Raw genomic sequence first — 21,362 nt, 5'->3', positions numbered from 1 at the left:
CTCAATCAAGTGGCCTGTGATATATTTCCTATTATGTAGGAAGGACAAATCATATCTTAATCATACACACCCACTACATATATTGAGATATATTCAATAACAGTCTTTATAGAGCAACCAGTTACGGAGCTTGTTTAGCTGCATCAAAATATACAACAAGATATGTTGGGATAATATTTATATCAAGTCTGATGATCATACATATAGTCATCACCATGAGCAATGTTATGACTGTCACATAATAATCCAAGACATATGCTCATGGTCGGTCAATCCAATACATTGTTCTCTAACAATATAATCATGTATCAATTCTTACATCTCTATGTCAATAACAACTCATTGTCATCAATCAATAACATGTTAGTCTTAAGCGTATTATTATTGTCAATGCCCATAATAATACTTGACTAGGGATCTTTTAATAATAATAATTATGTCATTATATGGACTTTATTATCTTTCAGTTTATGTTAAACACATATATATAAATGAAAATAATAGCGGCAATGCCTTTATTTAATAAAATCGGTAAATAAAAGTATTATTACAATCATCATATGATTGGTCTTTGGGCATACTCTAACAACAAAGACATAATTATTTTTATTAAAAAAATAAAAAAGATAACCAGAGGGTGGCAACCAGCATTAAAACCAGTGTCATCACCGATTAAACAAAATTGAAAAAGAAAAAGTTGGATTGATCAATAAAATTGACACAAGTTGTAAAGGAGGAAAAAAGGGAAAGGAAGGAAGAGAGAGAAAACAAGTAAAATTTTTAATCAATAATTCAATTAATATTTTAAATTTAAATAATAATATTAAAGAATATAGTTATTTAAAAGGGATATTGTCACGCCCTTAGAGCCTTAAACTCGGGAACGTGCGGCCTTTAGATGCTTAGGAACCACTCTTGGGTGTTTTACACCTAAGTCAGCCTAAAAAACACTAAGCTAGAAGGCTTAGTACAACGCGGAAGCACAAAAGAACTTGGGAAGGAGATGACTCATACAAACAAGAGAGAGGGTTGGGTGAATGCTCTTTGTATTCCACCAAATAAAATGAAAAGTGAAAGTGGGTACAAATGAGGTGGGCAATACCTCTATTTATAGTTGAATCCCCTTACAATGGACGAATAAGATCAATTTAGATCAATGGCTAAGATGAGCCATATTAATTACAAATCATCCTATCTAAGGAAACTCAATCAAATTAGCATCCATACAAATCAATTAGTCTCATCATTTCCTTTAATTGAAGATCTCCTTGGATATGGAAAGATTCCTCCATAATCCTCTTTGATATGATATCATCCCCTGCCATATTTACAAAGCTCTTGTGATCATTTTTCATATGATGTCACTTTTCATATTTGCAGGTTTAATGTGAATGGGTTCCTTAGCTTTTTCCATGAATTGGGCCAAGTCTTATGGATTAGTCACGCCCAACACCTTCTTGAGAACATCTGTCCCGATCTTAAGCGTACATGTCTTAGGCCTAATATCTAGGGGTATGACATTCTCCCTATCAAACCTAGCTACGCCTTCATCACACCACCATTGTAATGTACTTGGACTTGCCCATCTCGGTTCATTCATGGTGCCTTGGCTTGTTGAGGTCACCCCATATGGACTTCTTGCCTTAGCTTTCGCCACCACATAACCTTGTACTCTTTTGTCTCATTGCGCACACCTCGATTGTAGGAATCTTTTCCTACCCGTCTACACTTGTCTTCGATCGGATCCTTTAGAAAATGCTTGGATGACTCCCCCGGTCCCTTTCAACCTTTAACTGAAGATGGCAAATTAGACTTAACAACACAAGAGTTATGTTCAAGATGTACCCTATCCCTTTCGGTTACATTCACCCAAAAATACATCAGCGCACATTTCTCTTCGAAGTCTGATATTCCACGCAACGACACTTCTCCCTTGAAGTTCGGTGCCCCTTATTGTATCAGCTCTTCCACCTTGAAGTTTGGTGCCTCTACCACCTCACCCATTGGTGGTGTCTCCATGTCCTTCAAGATCTCGGGTCCCTTCGTCCATTCCTTGATGTTCGCCTCCTTTGGAACATCCTTATTCTCCTGGATAGCCATCTGTGCCTTGGTCTCTTTTCCTTTATCTCGATATGTTAGCACCTCGCATTGCTCATTTGGATCCAATATAGGTATAGTGTCTTGGTGGGGAAGGATAAGAGCTTGAATTCGCTCAAGAAAACTCAACCCGACAACAAAGTGAAAGTCATCTAATGGGTTTACCTTGAAATCTTCCATGCCCCTCCATTCACCAATCTGCATTTTTATCATCCTCTCCACTCCAATAATCGGCACTAGTTTAGAATTGACGGTATTGATCGTCCTATTTTTTCTTTCTCCACTTGGAGATCAAGAATGTCGGCATCGCTCTTTGACATGAATAAATCAGTTGCCCTAATGTCTACTAGAGTACTCCTCGGTCGTCCCTTAACGACGATGTCTAAATACATCAACCCTTTCTACTCTTGGCCTATACTTATCTTTGTAGAATTCACTACCATTGTGCCAAGCCTCATAGCCTCATCACCTTTGGGTTTGTCCTCTCTTCTGGACGTCTTGGCTCGATCCCCACAACCATGTAACCCCTCACCTTGGTGGTACTTCGATTATTCCACTTCTCATTTCGACTTAATCTCCTTGATACTTATAATTGTGCCAAGTGTGGCTACCTCTGGCTCGTCCTCCTGACTCAAAATGGCAGCTAACTTGTTCCTCTTTGGGCAATCCCTTGCCATGTGCTTGTCCCTACAAATGTAGCACGTGAGATGTTCTATGTTTCTCTCTCAGTCTTTGTTTTTGTCACCAGATAACCTGAACTTGCCTTTCATATAGAGTCATCTGTATCCTCCACTCTTTGGCATTCCCTCGCCCTTTTGATGCTCTTCGTATTCATCTTTGGATGACTTCTCTCTATCTCCCCCACTATTTCCCTTATATCTCAACTTTTGCTCACTCTTCACAGTATCAAACTGTGCTATGGTCTCGACTACGGTTAGTGCTTTAGAAAGGTCATGGACATCCCTTTGTTGGATCTCCATCTCGGCTCATCGTTTTAGTCCGACCATGAAGGCATAGAATCCCTCATCTTCACTCGTGGTCGAGATTTGCAGTTTAAGTTCTATGAATCATTTCACATACTCCTGGATGAAACCATCATGCTTTAGTTGTTGTAGCTTTTTTCGTGCCTCAAGTTCGACATTCTTGGGGTAGAACTGTTCCTTGAACTCCACTTTGAACTCCTTCCAATTTTTCATTGGGATCTCTTGGTTCTTTTCATCCGAGCATCTGTGTTTCCACTATAATAGAGAGCAACGTCAGTTAAGTAATTGGAAGTAACAATTATATTAGTGGCTTTGTCCTCAACACCCATGCCCCAAAAGTAGTGCTCCATACTCCAAATGAAGTTCTCAATTTCATGTGCCGAGTGGGTTTCCTTGAACTCAATCAGGTTTGGAACATCAATCCTAGGTTTTACCGTTGGTGCTTCTCCTAGCGCCCCATTCATCACGGAAACCTTGTAAACCAAAACCGCACTCTAGAGCTCCTTCATCTCTCGCATCATGTCTTCTTTCATGGCCAAGAACATGCTCTTGAGACCCCTGGTCCACTCATCAACCTTCTTAGCCATGTCATTGATGACTCCTTAAGTCTCTGCACCGAGTCCCTCCTCAGTAGCCTCCAACCTTAGGATACGTTGAGACATATCATCCATGGTGCTCTTGACTTCACTCATCTATTGTCTTAGAGCCTGTAGCTCGACACTAATCGACTCACACTCATGAGCCATCTTGTCCCTAACCTCGTCAAGAAGCTCTTACACCTATTTCTAGGTATGGTTGTCTAACTCCTCCAACCTGGTGACCCTTTTCTCCAATGATTAAATATCATCCCTAGATTTTCCTAACTTCTTCTCAGCAGCAGCACGAGTCTCGACTCACACAACAAAAATTAAGACCTCTTATTGGTTTTGTGATGCCATCTCTCTTAAAATCGGCTTTAAAACTTATTGCTTACCGCAACAAACTCACTCTGATACCACTTGTCACACCCTTGGAGCATTAAACTTGGGAACATGCAGCCTTAGATGCTTCGAAACCACTCTTGGGCATTTTGCACCTAAGTCGGCCTGAAAACACTAAGATAGAAGGCTTAGTACAATACGAAAGCACAAAAAAACTTAGGAATGAGATAGCTCACACAAACAAGAGAGAGAGAGTTAGGTGAATGTTCTTTGTATTCCACCAAATTAAATGCAAAGTGAAAGTGAGTACAAATGAGGTGGGGGAATGCCTCTATTTATAGTTGAATCCCCTTACAATGGGAAACTAAGATCAATCTAGATCAATGGCTAAGATGAGCCCTATTAATTACAAATCTTCCTATCTAAGGAAACTCAATCAAATTATCATCCATACAAATCAATTAGTCCCATTATTTCCTTTGATTGAAGATCTACTTAGATATGGAAAGATTCCTCCATAATCATTTTTGATATGATATCATTCCCTGCCATATTTGCCAAGCTCTTGTGATCATCTTTGATATGATGTCACTTTCCATATTTCCAAGTTCAATGTGAATAGGCTTCTCATCTTTCTCCATGAATTGGGCCAAGTCTGATGGATTAGTCACGCCCAACAACTTCTTGAAAACCTTTGTCCCAATCTCAAGCGCACGTGTCTCGGGCCTAATCTCTAGGGGTATGACAGATATGAATATGATATTATTTCTTTGGAATTTGGAATCATGAGGGGAGCTAATGAGAGTAGCCTTAGCCTACCCATAGTTTACGAGATCAAAATAAAAATATGTATTTTATTTTAAACATTAATGTAGAATGGAGGAATAAATCTATTTTTTTTTTGTTAAAATAGAAATAATGTATAATAAGTTAAGCAATGAGTGGTTGAATTTGTTATATTTAGCCTAACAATTCCCCTTATGTTATTTATTTTGCTTCTCATTCTCATTTTTTGGCTAAATTTTGTAAAATTTCAATTTTTATTTACCTTATATTCTCATTTTGTATTTTCTTAAAATTTTGGTTTTTAAATTTTTTTAAAGATTTTAAGACGATAAAAAGTTAGTATCTATATTAGATTTTAAAATATAAATAAACTCATATATATCTATAAACAGGAGCGAATGCATTAATTCCCTAATTCCCTAGAAGAGCAAGTACACACTAGCGGATGCATGTACATCCAAGGGTGGGCACGAAATCCGAATTCTTTATACTAGTTGCTTATTTTACTGAAGGTGACCATCCTAAAATTTTATTGTGCCCACCCTGGAATTCGAATTTCTTTTTTTATTAATTGTTCATTTTACTAAATGTGCCCACATTGAAATTTTATTTGTGTTTCTCCCATACGAAAATATTTTTATTATTAATACATATGTGCTCACCCTAAAAAATATTTCTGAATCCAGCACTATAAGTACATCCTCATATTTTAGAAAATAGCAAAATTCAATTTAATGTACTAAGAGAAGAAAAACCATAAAGAAAATGGCGTATCCATTTTTTAAAATGTATTAAAATTATAAATAAGTTTAAATTTATAAATACAAATAAAATTACTTGAATTCAAATCATCTAAAAATAATTATATTCCTTTATCACTAAAACCTATCATCTACTTCTAAAATTCCAAAGTTATAAATAGAAATATTACAAAAAGAAAAATAGTATTAGGATACAATTATAAGCAAATATTTTCATGGATTGAATCATAATATAATTATAAAAAATAATTTTAAGTTATATTTTATCTGATCTAATTTGAGGTCTATTGAGTTGATTGAATACTCAATTAATGTTGATAGATTTATTTATAAATAATAATTAAAATTTTATTTATTATTGTTTTAAATTCATTTATCTTTGAATAAAAATAGAAACAAATAATTCATGATAAACTATAAGATTAGTTGTCCACAAGAACCTAATTCCAACAATTTTTTTCATCATACAACATTCTTAATTTACATCAATATTTTTTCTTTTTCCTTTTTTTTAAGAAACATACTAATAATACTAAAAACTTGTTCACATATTCGTTTAATTAAACTATCACAAGTTTACATAATTTGAAAAACCTGCTTTGATATTTGAAGAAAAATAAATTTTATATATAATTAAAATTAATTCAAATAAAAATATTTTTATTAAATAATAACTTGGAGACTTGGAGTTAAATTTATCCAAGACCCCAATTCACATGTGCATAAATTAACTTACATAAGTAGTTAAAGGAATCGTTGTTATTCCTAGAGGTTATGGGTTCGAACACAAACGATTGCAGTATGGTGATTAAGTATTCAGAACATATATTACTTTGTAATCCCCTTAGCTTAATAAAAAAAATTAAAAAGAATAAAACAACTTTTAGTCCCTAATCGTACAATTTTTCCTAGTTTAGTCTTTTATCTTTCTTTTACCTACATTAATCCCAAAAGTTGATAATTTTTCTCATTTTAATAATTTTATATGACGTCTAGCTATGGAATACACATCACCAAACTGATGAAAGAAATCCAAGTTTAGGGATTAACATGGGAAAATTTAAGGGATTAAATTGAAAACAAAAGACAAGTTCATGGATTAAATGGTACTTTACCCGAAAAAAGCCATTTAAAAAAATATACATATATATTATAGATTTTGAAGTCTGTTTAATTTAAGGGTAAAGTATAGCAATGGTCACTGAACTTTTCTAAAGCTTTCATTTAGGTCCCCCAACTTTTAAAACTTGCAATACAGTCTCCCAACATTTAGTCCGTTTGTAATATGGTCCCCAACAGTTACGTCAGGGACCATATTGCAAATGGACTAAATGTTGAGGGACCATATTGCAAACGGACTAAATGTTGAGGGATTATATTGCAAGTTTTAAAAGTTAGGGGACCTAAATGAAAGCTTTAGAAAAGTTCAGTGACCATACTATACTTTACCCTATTTTTTTTATAATTAGTTTATTTTGAAATTTATAGTCCATGAGCATGGTCTTGCCTGGTGTTTATGATTTGTTTTGTTCAGACTCGTAGCATTAGCTGATATGTTTCTCTTTGGGTTTAATATGTTTTACTAAATTAAGGCGTTTAATATTTTGAACTCGGTGCATGTCTATGTTCTTTTTATCTATAACTTCATTAATGCACATTTTCCTTTTTTACTTACAAATTTAATTATTGTGAATTGCTTGATAGTTTGTTTCTTTAGCTTCCCGTGGGTTAGTTGAACAAAACAAATAACAATTTGTTTCATTAGTGCACATCTCTTAGTTGAACAAAATACATAAACAATTTCTTTAACTTCCGCCTAATGTTTTACCATGTTTTAGGGCTTTGCCATGCCAAGAGAGGCATAGGAAAAAGTAGTAAAGTTTTCATTTCATGGACAACCAACAGAGCTTAAGCACGGTAATTACAAGCTGCACCAGTGTCATGCTTGGTGCAGGTCTTGTTGCAAAGAAGGCTTGTGAACTTAATTCAAATTGTAATTAAATTTTAAGGTTGTTATTGAATATTGTTACGAGTTAAATTTGGGTAATACAAAGATATAAAGCAAAAACAAATATTTTGAAAATCAATATTGATTAGCGACGTTGTAGGATGAAAAACACCACTAATGGAGTGCATAATTAGTGTATATACATAACTATTAGCGACGTTTTAGGATGAAAAAAACCACTAATGGAGTGCATAATTAGTGAATATACATAACTATTAGCGACGTTTACAGCAAAAAAACACCATTACATATCATAAAAATTAGTGGCATTTGTACCTAAAACCCCACTATAGAACCTGACCTTTTGTGGTGTTTCTGTATCATAACAATTAGCGCGTTTATACCTAAAACGTTGCTACAAAACTTGACCTTTCGCGGTGTTTTTGTAGAAAACATTGTTATATATCATGATAATTAATGGCGTTTGTATCTAAAATGCCGTTACAAAACCTAACATTTCACGGCGTTTGTTAACCTAAAACGTCGCTAATAGTTGTGGCCGTTATAGACCTATTTTGTTGTAGTGTTTAAAGACTTCAGGGATAAACTACACATTTTATTTTAAGGGTAAACTACACAAATTGTCACTTTTGTTTCAGGGATAAATTACTAATCATAAGTCTTTTTGTAAATCCAAAATAATTCAAGGATAAAATATCAATTTACCCCTTTTTTCCCTATGTTTTCTTTCCCAAACTTATCTTCTCCATCGCAAATGAAAAATTATAATTTTTTATTTTTGAATTGTTTTTCCTTTCAATAATTTTTAAATATTAAACCAATTTTTTGAATTAATATTATTTTATAATTATTAAAAAAACAAATCAGATCAATATGTATCTAAATATATTTAAATTTTAAGATATTTAAATCAAGAAAAATGTAAATTAAATTTAGATTTGATTAGTTAAATTATTAGTTTTTTTAAAAATAAAAGCGATATTCTTTTAATTGTTAGATACGCCAACTCATTCGTATTTAATATTGAGTGAGAATTGGAAATATATACCATTTAAATTAAGGGTAAAGTATAGTAATGATCACTAAACTTTTCTAAAGCATTCATTTAGGTCCCCTAACTTTTAAAACTTACAATACAGTCCCCCAACATTTAGTCCGTTTGCAATATGGTCCCCAACAGTTATGTCGGGGACCATATTGCAAACAAACTAAATGTTGAGGGACCATATTGCAAATGGACTAAAATGTTGGGGGACTGTATTATAAGTTTTAAAAGTTGGGGGACCTAAATGAAAGCTTTAGAAAAGTTCAGTGACCATGACTATACTTTACCCTTAATTTAATACATAAGGTAAATCTCAGGGCGTTTTTCCCAAAAAAAAACACCGGTGATCGATATATTTACTGATCTAACACCGGTCAGATTATATTTCTCGATCTAACACCCGTTGCAGTAAAGCGCGCTCTCTGCCCCGCGCTATATGCTGATTTGGTTCCACGTGGGGTATAGCGCGCCCCCTGATCCGCGCTATACGCCACGTAGGGGTATAGCGCTGCCCCTGCTCAGCGCTATACCTGGGTATGAATTATATTTAGCGCGGACCCTGGTCCGCGCTATACCTTTTATCTGAATAATTACATATAGCGCGATGCAGGTACCGCGCCTTATATGGTTATAAATACTCTTCACTCCTGGTTAAGTTTCTCACATCTTCTCACATCTCTCCTCTCAACTTATAAATTAATACAACAATTCCGTTAACGAGTAATAATTATAGTAATTTTCTCATATTTGATTTAGAAGTTCGTGCAATTTTTCGTTATAAATTTTTTTATAAATTTTTTTATTATACTTATTGTTTATTATGATTATTTGAAAAAATATTATACTAATTATTTTCAATTAATTTTTGTGTTTGTAAAATTGAAAAGCAGGAGCATACGTCAAAATAGTTTTGCGGTACAGGTAATAATATAAAATTATATTATTTAAATTATTTACGTTGATGTGTAAAAAATTTATTGTGTTATATTTTCGTTCATATATAATTTATTTAATCAAGTTTGTTTCAGTTATTTTTTTTGCAGATATAATATTGCCGCACTTTTAAACTCAAAGAATGGCGCGACTTTCAGCTATTGTTTATTATGATGGTGAAATTCGAGAAGATGAAACCGACGTTGTTTTCGTATCAAATGAGCATGTTAAAATATCATTCAAGAGAAACATAACTCTTGAGGAGCTGATAACGAAGATTTCGAGGAAGATTCATGTTGGAAGTAGTAGAAGAATGTCGTCGTTGCAGTACAGATTTCCAACATCATTGTTGCCATTAACTTATACAGCGTTCAAACTTTTGAACAATGATGATGTTCAAATGATGGTTGAAGCTCAAAGTAATTATTCAGACGCCGCCATTGAGATGTAAGCACATTTTGTTCAAGTGCGTGCTGTTCGGGGTCAATCATTAAGCTCTCACTATGGGCTGACTGAACAAGTTGATCAAGTTGATAGCCCGACTACAGTAATGTGTAATGATTTTAATGCCATAATGGGGAGAAATTCATCCGCAACTCCTTACGATATGTACCGAGGTGGGTCCACGAACAATCCGTATGGCAACACCGCGTCCAGTTCAAGGGGAAGGCATTCATCTGCAAATTTATTTGACCATATGGAGATTCCATCGACGCAACCATCTGTGCAGTTTCCATTTGACACGATGGCTTCAAGCTCGGGGGAGGCATTCGACTTCGAGTTTTTTCGATCTCAATGTCGATATGCCTTCTAGTTCAAGGGGAAAGCGTGCAAGTAGTAGGTTCTTCGACCTAAATGTGGAGAGCATGGAGGAACCATCATCTCTACCAGAAGAACCGCTTTGTGAGCCTGGTGCGGATGGTGCTGAGACTGGACTAATCATTCACCCAGAATCACCGCAATTCAACTCCGATGATGATGAGTTCCAGGAAATGTGGCACAAACTGACCTCCTGCACACATATGAAGCTGATTATGGTGCAATGTACGGGCCAGAATTTGCGGATATGCCTCATCTCGGTGACTATGGATATTACTCATCAACAAATAATGGTGAGTTATATTTAGGCATGGAATTTTCAAGCAAAGAAGAAGCGGTGATGGCTATAAAAAATTACAATATCCGTAATTCTGTTCAGTCCAGAGTCAATCGATCGACGACCGAAAAATATGTATGCTATTGTGCCCGACACGAAAACGGATGCAATTGGATGGTTCGCGTATCGAAAATGAAGAGGAAAAACAACATATGGAAACTAACAGTATACAACGGTCCTCAAACATGTTGTGCTTGAGGGGTCAACCAAGATCATCCCAACTTGGACTCTGAAATGATATGCCAAGCCATCATGCCCATGGTAAAAACAAGCTCTCATATAGCTGTTGCAGTGTTGATTTTAGCTATACAATCACAGTATGGGTACACCGTCTCCTATAAAAAAGCTTGGTTGGCAAAACAAAATGCCATTGTCAAACTTCATGGTGAATGGGATGCATCTTACAACGAACTTCCAGGTTGGTTTAGGCTGGTGCGGACGTTGAATCCTGGGATAATTGTGGACTTCGAAACCTCCTATGCATACCATAATGATCAAGTTCTTTGCGATCGAAGCCAATTCTATCGGGTTTTTTGGAGTTACCCATAGTACGTTAATGTTGCCAAATACTGCAAGCCTGTGATCCAGATCGACGAGACTCTCTTGTATGGAAAATACAAGCAAGTTTTATTATTGACAGTTGTCCAAGATGGCAATCGCAACATTCTTCCAGTTGCTTTTGCTCTTGTCGAAGGAGAAGATACAGTTTCTTGGGCTTTTTCCTCTGAAATTTACGTGCACATGTTATCACGAGGGAAAACATCTGTGTCATTTCAGATCACAGAGCTGGGATCAAAGCAGTAATGGAGTCTTTGGGTCCAATGTGGCAACCACCCTTTGTCCAACATAGATATTATCTCCGACACATTGCTGCAAACTATCATGAAAGGTACAAGAAGAATGATGAGCGTCAATTAATTGTGCGCATGGGTAAGTGAAAATGATGTAGTTTGTTTTCTTTCAATTGTTTTAATTTTGCAAAGAAAGCAAGTTAGTAAGTTATACATTTTTTGATCAGGTTACGAACTACTTCCTCGAACGTTTGAATCAATGCTTCAAGATTTACGGGTGAAGAACGAGGAAGGATACGATTACATCAGTCTCATCGATAAACAAATGTGGACGAACGCATATGATGGTGGATATCGATATGGACACATGACGACCAACTTGGCTGAGGCAATCAATTCAACCTTAAAGGGTGAACGTCACTTACCTATAGCGACTTTGGTAAAAACTACATATTTTCGTTCAGGGGCGCTTTTTGCGAAGCTCGGGGGACAAGCTCAAACCTGGATGCAAGGCGGTCATGTCTATCACCCTAGATTAGTTGCAGATCTACAGGAAAAAATTACTGCATCAAATGGAATGTCTGTAACAAGCTTCTCTAGAAGGCATGAAATGTTTTGTGTCACAGAGTTGCCGCGACCTCTTCAAGGGATTGAAGCTGTGTCGTTAAGAGTAAATCTAAGGGATAGAACGTGTGACTGCGGGCTTTTTCAAGTTCTGAAGTATCCATGCTCTCATGTGATAGAAGCTTGCTCGCATACACGTCAATACTATAACCATTTTGTCGATCCCGCATACCTACTATCTGAAGTTTTTAAGGTATACAAATTTGAGTTTCCCCCCATAGGTAATGACAAAGACCCTGATGAGGTTCAAGATTGGCTTCCGATTATACCAAATCCGAGTTTATTGAGGGAGCGTGGTCGTCCAAAATCCAATCGAATTCATTGTGATATGGATATTCGAGAAAGATCTAGACAAGACAGAAGATGTGGGCATTGTAGAAACCCAGGACACACTAGAAAAACATGTCCACTTCTGTTGTCATCAAGTAACAATTGATGAGGAAATGATGTATTTGTTTATCAAATAATAATTCTTGTACTTTAATTTGCATTTACTTCAAGTTAATGTCATTTGATAATCGCTGATGAAGATTAAAAAAACGAACACAATCATTAAATTTTATCAAACTAATAACAATTTAGTATTTGAATATAATTTTAAATACAACAAACTTACAATAAGAATTAAATGGTAAATGATAACCAATTTACAATAACTGATATTAAATGGTAATAAACAAAATTAACTGAAATACATTAAAAAAAGTCCAACAAATTTAACAAAATAAAGTAAGTATTAAATGAGAAATAATAAAAAATTATAATTTAACAAAATAAAGTAAATACAAATATAATAAAAAAAATCTATCGATGCCTGCGACACGAATGTGTTCCGCAGGACGGTGGCTGTCGGTCTCGAGGAGGATTTCTTCGTATCACTGGTTCTTACTCCTCGCTGTCATCATCATCACCATCGTCGTCGTCGTCGTCGTTTTCGTCTTGAGCAGGTACATTAGGTTGATGAGGAGCTGATGACGATGAAACACCTCCATAGAATAAGGACCCTGGAGGTGTATGACTGACTATCCCATCGGCCTGCGAAAACTGGGAAAGCTCATAAAACCCAGACATCGCTGAGTGTGAAAACTGTACAGGAGGTGTCTGTGCTGCGGCCATGGGTTATGAGGCTGAACCCGCCAGATATCCAACATATGAACCCCAAGTCAGATATGTAAATATAGACCCATAATAGTCTCCAGGAGGGGTAATCTGTGACGGTGGAGGCGCCAGGGTCATAAAACCAGGTGAAGGCGGTGGCTGTGGCATCTGGTAATAGAAAGGCAGCGGCATCATAAATGGATGCAGTGGCTGCTGTGAAGGTCCTGCTGGTGCAGCTGAGGATGAACCGGAAGCACATGCTCTCCGTCTACGAGTCAGGGGACGATGGTGTTGTGTCGGTGAACGTCTCTGTCGATGTCGCAGAAAGGTCTACCCTCGTGTATCCTCGGGAAGCAGAAACGATTTCCCGTTACTATTGAACCACTCATAATAATCGTCAGCAACCATCAAGAGGTCATAAAAAATGGGCTCTCTACGGGGAAGGCGCCGATGTCGATCCTCCCACAACACGAATCACTCATGATGCCTCACCAGCCAATATGTATCTGTCTTGCCTCATCTATCTAAGCTATGCAACTCGTCCATATTGCGAGGTGCTTCCGGAATTGGTTGAAAACAACCAAACTATCGGAGCACGCGATCAGTAGAGTGCCACTCGACGATCGCATAACAGATCAGAGGGACCATCGCCATCCAAACATCTGATGGGACCCTCAACTCAGGTGGGATCACCGCCCTCACATCATCAGTACAATATGACACCCATTCAAACTAAAACAAATATTATATAATTTTTTATCAAAATAATAATCTAATTATATAACTATAATCTAAAATCGATTTTTAAACTTTAAAATTCATTCCTGTGTGCCAGCCTTTTGATCGATTAACACCCTAATTTTTTCTAAATCATCAGGTAGCTCCTGATGATTTTTCCTATCAATAGACCACCTATTCAATGAAAAAAAATTATTATACGCTGTATAAAATTATTAATATATAAAATCAGTTTTATAATTACCTCAGAAGTAGTGGAAATACGAATGGGTTCTTCATAACGGGACATAAAAAGGGCAATCGATACCATGCCCAAGACTGCAGCAGCAGGAGACATCCGCCGATAGCATTACGCCTGTAGTCAGTGGCTCCACACATCTCCCTGTACAGCAAAGCCAAAACTGCTGAGCCCCAACTGAATAATCCGGCCAGACGAAAGTCGCTAAGATGTCGCAACCACATGAAGTGAACTAGGTTGCGCGATTTGTCCAGCATCAGCAACCCTCCTATCAACTGCATTATGCATTCCCATGCATACATATTAACTTCATCCTCAGAGGCGTCTGCGCTCAACTCCCGAAAATTGACATCTAACCAATTTAACGGTATCCTACCTCCGATAAAACTTTCCGGGACACGTCCTAGATTATCCCGACACAAAGTAGTCCAGGAACCCTACGAGATCCATGATATCACATCTCCATCCACCAGAAACCCTAGGTGTATAGCAACATCCTCAAGTGTAATCGTGCACTCTCCGCACGGAATATGGAATGTGTGTGGGTCTTCGGCCTCCACCGCTCTACTAATACAGAAATAAGGTCTGATTCTATCTTACAGTTACCCTGATATCTACATATGTAACCAAATATAGCCTCTACTAAATACGGCAAGACACGGCTATGTATCACTAACTTAAGATTCCTAATAAAAGGATCTAATACACGATCATTCTCCTAAAATTAAATAATTACACAAATTAATTATTAATCTAATAATCATACATTAAATAAATCAACAAATTATTACAAATAATTTAAATTAAATTAAAACGTTAACATGTTACCTTATCAGCAAAGTGTCGAGATATATGATTTACATCCATGCGAAATAGACTGCCTTCCATTATATATCTGCAAAAAAATTATATTAGTAAAATATTAAATAAATTAAATACATAATATTAAAAATATTATAAAATATACTTTAAACAGATAGAGTATTTGAGAGAATTTGAGAGAATATGGTGTGATGAAAGTAATAGAGGATGTGCTATTTATAGGGAGGATTGGAGGTAATTAAAGGTATAACGCGCCTCCTGTACCGTGCTATACCCCACGTGTCAGATAAACAGTTATAGCGCGGATCAGGGGCGCGTTATATCCACGTGTAAGCTATGTCAGCGTATAGCGCGGTAAGGGGCGCGTTATACCTCACGTAGTGTCAAATCAGCATATAGCGCAAGACAGAAAGCGCGCTTTATTACTATGAGTATTAGATCGAGAAATATAATCTGATCGATATTAAATTGATAAATATACCGGTCACCGGTAAACGCCAAATCGCATTTGTTATTCTGTGTGTGTGTGCAATGGAGGGTCCTTAGCTTTCTCTCTTAAAAATCTTCTTTTGCTGTCTTCTAAGTTCTAAGTGAAAATCGAACCAAAATAAAGAGTTTTGATTTTGATCTTCTTCTTTGTTTCCGATCCGCCAATCCCATAAGGTAATCTTTCTTCTTGCCTCTCATGTTTATAAGGGAAAATTTTGTTTTCTTTTTCTAGTTAGTGATGTTTGTTTCGTGAGAAAGCTCACGAGAAATTAAAGGGAAAAATGGGGAAAAGGGGAAAATGCAGTCTCGTTTGAGTTAGTTCTTCTCTCCGTAAGTTAAAAAGAGTCGAGCTCGGCTTGACTGTTGGTCTTATAAGCTTTAAGAGCTTGAGTTTGAAGAAGAATTCCAATTTTCCAGTCATTTTCTCAGAAACCAAACATTCTACAACGATTTGCGTCATATATATATATATAATCATTTTTCTGTTCAAAAAAATAATTAGAAAAATCTTTCCTTTTACTCCCTTCTATACTTGAGATCCACACTATTTTATTTGATCTTTATCCCTTAATTTCTCTAGTTTCATAAGGATCTATTTAGAACTCTCTATTGTTGAATTTTTTTTGGGGATGGGTTATGATCACTCATAGTTTCCTGTTGCCAGCTGTTGCTTTAAATATGCAGCTTTAGCTTCTCTAAATCTTCAAATAATAAATTTGATAATCTTTGAATTTAGCAGGCTGTCAAGATTTACTGTATTAATTTTCAATGTCTCCATCGGACCAAGTAAGATATCTTTACTCGATACTTCAGGCTCAATGGATTGTGTGTGCCAGAACAATGCCGAATTGAAGGAACGCAACTACATGGGCTTGTCTGATTGTTCTCCCATGGATAGCTCTATTGTCTCCCTTGCATCCGAGGAAAGCAAGTCTAGTTTGAATCTGAAGGCAACAGAGCTTAGTCTTGGGCTTCCTGGATCCCGGTTTCCTGAAAGAAATCCGGAGCTTTTCTTGCTAAGCACAACTCAACTCAATGAGAAACCTCTTTTCCCTTTGCATCCTTCAAGTGATGGTCACTGCACTGCATCGCAGAAGACTATTGTTTCAGGCAACAAAAGAGGGTTCTCCGATGCAATGGATGTGTTCTCTGAGGTAGAAACCATTGCGATTTATGAAGACCGAGATTAATGTTAACAAATCTAACCTCCAAACTACATAATCTATGTTGCAGGGTAAATTTCTTTCTAATTCAAAAGTAAGTGCGATGCCGTCATCCAGGCCTTCTTCGAACTTGGGACTGAAATCAGGTTATGTGCTTGAGAATCTTGGCTCTCAATCAACAAAAGCCAAATAGATCACGAACCGGAATGTGATACAGGATAGACCTCGTCATGCTAATCATATCATACCCGATCCTAATGAGACTGCAAACAATAACAGTGGAGCACCAGTAAGCAAGTACGTATGCTTTGGTTTTTGTTATAAATTTGGATTTAACCATGATAAGAGTCTCTAAATCATCCTTCTTTTGCAGGGCACAGGTTGTAGGTTGGCCACCTATTAGATCATTCAGGAAGAACTCATTGGCCTCTAATTCCTCCGATGAAGTAGATGGAAAGCTAGGGCCTGGTGCCCTGTTTGTTAAGGTCAGCATGGATGGTGCTCCTTATTTGCCGAAAGTGGATTTAAGAAACTACTCTAACTATCAGGAGTTATCTTCTGCTCTCGAGAAGATGTTCAGATGTTTTACCCTAGGTGAGTTATTTCGACATAAAGATTTTAGAATGTTGACCATATATGTACGTAATTCTTGTTCTGTGCAGCTGTTATTTCCACGAAGACAGTAATATCGGTTTGTATCGGCCCAGTTACTGCTATTTTACTATGATTTCAGGTCAATGTGGATCTCATGGAACCCCGGGTAGGGAACTGATGAGCGAAAGCAAGCTGGAGGATCTGCTGCATGGATCAGAATTTGTTCTTACTTATGAGGATAAAGATGGTGACTGGATGCTTGTGGGCGATGTCCCATGGGAGTGAGCTCTAAGTCCCCCTTTTCATATCTTTACTTCTAGTTTTGTGATTCCTTTATGACAATATCGATACTTCTGGAGAAATAAAATCACGTTAACTGATTGTATGGTTAAGCAAAATGCACACATAAGAGTCGAAAACAGAAATTGTTCCTGCCATATTGTTTGGCACTCTATTATCAAGCTTTTGGGTCTTTCACAAGCTTTAAATGAAATGCCAAGTAGGAAGGATGAGTACAAAGTGTAAAATTTGCTTCATATATTATCTATAAGATTTTTGTAGGAGCCCTTTAAACTGGATAAGAACCCTTGTTCATTAGCTCTAGAGGAAAAACTATCATGTGATAATGCAGGCATACATCTATCATTGGTTCGATAACTAATTTGTTTATTTTTATCCTTAGAAAAGGGATGTTAAAACCATTGGATTGGCCAGGCATGTATGCTTAGCTTATCTTAAGATAGAAATGTTACTTGACCTGCACAAATTTTCGAAATTGATTCCGATTTTTCCATATCATTATTTTTTCACTCAAACTTTTATGCTCCATTCAAATAACTTCATATTTCAGTATGTTCCTCTTTGTCTGTGTTAATCCGAGTCAGAACATGTTGCTGAATAAGGAAAATCAGATTATTAGCATTTATTTCTCAAATTCCGACCAGAATGATAGCAGTTAACTGATGCCTAATTCCAATTTGGCACTTGTTCCTGGATGTTTATTGATACCTGCAGAAGGCTGAGGATCATGAAAAGCTCTGATGCCGTTGGTCTTGGTGACTATTTTTATATGTTCTGAGTGTCACATCATTTGCTAGTATTGAAACCAACTTTTATAATTTGCATATTGTTCTGAGAAACGCCTAGATATACATGTTGGTAGTGTCGAGAACTCTCCTACGATTATTCTTACGTTGACAAAAGCTGTTTTTTTTTTAGTTTTGACAGTGTTCTATTACATGTAAATTATAGTGCAGTTTTCAGATTTTGAAGATTTAAGAAACACTAACGATGTATGAATGCAATTCCATGGAAAAAATGCAGGAATCAGAGCTAGTAGCTAGCGTCCTTAGATGATTTTTGCTATCCAATTCAGCAGCCTTTCCGTAGAAGATGTAGAAGCACTTTTGTGATTCGTTCTGTCGGATGAGAGGATGATGGAGTGGATAGGAGATCATGTTATCTATATGTTGCAACATTTATCTTCGTTTGGCGAGGGGATTCAAAACAAGTAAGCCTGTTTTTAGTTTACGAAAGTTATATATAAAAAACCCTTCAAGACTTGAAACTTTCGCGAGTTATTTTACGATTCAATCAAATTTAGAGTCCGGACCAAGTCATGTGTGTTCTCTATGGTGAAAGACCACATTATTTTCTGTAAAACCTTACATGTATGTATCTTGTGTGCTGGTAATGGTACTTGTATGATGTTTTGTTCTGCTTTTAACCGTTCTTTTGCATTAGTGGCATATTTTTGGATATGCAGCCTTACCTTTGCATGAACCAGGTTACCGGTCGGACAAGTTCGGCATAATTCAAGAATGTACCCTCCGTTTAAGAAGTGGTTGTTTCGTTTGGTTTGAACTTAAAGGCTTGTTATATAAACTATAGAGTGCCAGCCCTGTAGATATTGTTGTCGGGGAATAGCTCCAGCAAAGCATGTGAGAGACTCCATCGTTGCCGAGTTTGCTCGGAATAAATAATGTTAAACCTTGGAGTGGGGGACCATATGAGGTTAAGGCTTCTGTGTGTTTGGTCAAAACTATGAATGGTGTACTTTGGGCACAAAATCGAGAGCATTGACCTAAGAGAAAAGAGCCAATCGTACACGAGATTCACGGTTGGTGGAGGCTGTTGCCTTGAAAATTTTAAAATATCATATATTTTAGATTTTTTATATGTTTTTTATTAATAATATGTTTTTTTGCCTATAATTTTTTATATGTTTTTTTATTAATAATATGTTTTTTTACCTATAATTTTATAAGTTTATATCTCTTTAAAAGTTCATCCCTTAACATAAAATTATGTCATCTTTGATGAATATCCGAATCCTCTTAGTAGGAAGTTTAATAAGGTTTAGCAACTTTGCGTATAGCAATTATTGAAAAAGGGGTCGATATTTTCTTCATATTCTGAGTTAATTAAAATGAGTTATCCGTGTGATTCAAACTTTCGAATCAAATTTTTTGAGTTTAAGTTAGTTGAATTTTTTCAATTTTGACAAACACAATTGTCGCTGCCGTCTTTTGGGTGGGTCTAAAATTGAGTTTCGACTTAAAAAAATGTTAGAGTCGTCACTGGTCAGTTTAAAAGCAATATGTAGGTTGATCGGACACCATCTTATCTGATTTGCGTTTTATCATAAATATATCGGATTTGGGAGTCTGTTACAGTCAAAGAATGATTAACACCTTTGAACTGTCATTTCGGTACCGTTTTAATTTGTCGGTTATCTTAATTGCGAAAATTAAAATTTAAATCGAAATTTAAAAATTCAATTCGAATTGCTTATCTTTGATTGATTGAAATTACTACTGAAAAAGTCAAAAATATGTTAGATGGTAGTATGAAAGAAATATCAAATAAAAATTAACTAAATAATAAATAAATAAATAAATAAATAAATAAATAAATAAATAAGGAAATATTCAAAATTAAAAAAATGTTATATATAAAAATGTTAAAAGAAAAACAAAACAAAAAAGAAAATATTAAATTTCAGAAAAAAAATAAAAAAAAAGTAAAAGAGAAAAATAAAACAAAATGAAATAAAAAAAGTGATCGAAAACCCGCCGCTCTGGCCGACCACCACTCCGACGAAGACCCGCCGCGCCGACCGTCGCTCTGGCCACTGCCTCCGGTGGTCGAAAAAAACAAATACCCCAAAATGATCCCCGGTCCCGTGAACACAAATCCAAGATCCAATTATCCTGAATCGAGCCTGATCTAGATAAAAAGGCTTTGGCTTTTACCTTTTTCGATGCGTCTTCTCGGTTTCCCGACATTTCTTCTCCTTTGACGAGGCCCTCTGGTGTTCCTACAGACCTTCGATGAGGCAAAATTTCGCCCTCTAATTTCGGTTTTGATATTTTTGGTTCGGTCACTTTTGTGGTTTGGTCGGGTAAGGCCTTGTTTTCTTGGTTTTTTTGATTTGGTATATTGCTTGTTTAGTTCTGCGATTTTGTGCTTTAATCTGCTGTGTTGTTGGACCTCTTTTTTGCTTGTTTGCTCTGATATATTTCTTGTCGTCATTTCCCCGGTGAAGGATCGGGGTATTTATAACCCCCTTGTCGAAGTTTGTTCCGGTGATTTTGGGATTGTGGGTTATCGATTGACCGACTAAACGAGATGGGTCAGTCTCAATTTAGCAGAATTATTTGCATGGCCGGTTTTTTTGATTTGGCGTTAGTTGTTTCGTCGGTGTGCGGTTAGATATCTCGGCTGGTCGTTGGCTTCTGGTTTCTACGATCTGCGTGTGGCTTCCACGCGCCACATGTGTGACGCCAGTGCTATATGATTTAGGATTTAAAACCCCTCAATCAGGATCCTTGATTTGCGCCCGATCTGATGGCTGAAATGTGTATGAAGCGCCTAGTTAATGTGTTGAACCCTAAACGCACCTTAGGCTTTGACCCATGCTTTACCCGATCTTGACCTGCAAGGTCAGGCAGGCCCTGACTTAGACCCTTATTGGACCTAAAACGAAAATCAAATAAAAGAAAAAATATTAATAAAATAATAATAAAATAAATATAATATTTAATAAAAATAAATAATATTAATATAATATTTAATAAAAATAAAAATCATTTTTAAAACTACATATCATATATCTTTTTTAAAAATTATTTTCAAAACCATATAATATATATA

General features: G+C 36.2%; 1 pseudogene; it reads left to right on the top strand.

Moving 5' to 3' along the window:
• Positions 1-14,669: 14,669 nt before the first annotated feature.
• LOC120152894 lies at positions 14,670-18,748 on the top strand (annotated as a pseudogene).
• The last annotated feature ends 2,614 nt before the right edge of the window (positions 18,749-21,362 follow it).

The sequence above is a fragment of the Hibiscus syriacus genome, unplaced genomic scaffold, assembly GCF_006381635.1.
Source record: "Hibiscus syriacus cultivar Baekdansim isolate YM2019G1 unplaced genomic scaffold, ASM638163v2 tig00111095_pilon, whole genome shotgun sequence".
Taxonomy (NCBI): domain Eukaryota; kingdom Viridiplantae; phylum Streptophyta; class Magnoliopsida; order Malvales; family Malvaceae; genus Hibiscus; species Hibiscus syriacus.
Note: the sequence above shows the minus strand (reverse complement) of the source record. Positions and strands in the feature narration are given on the sequence as shown.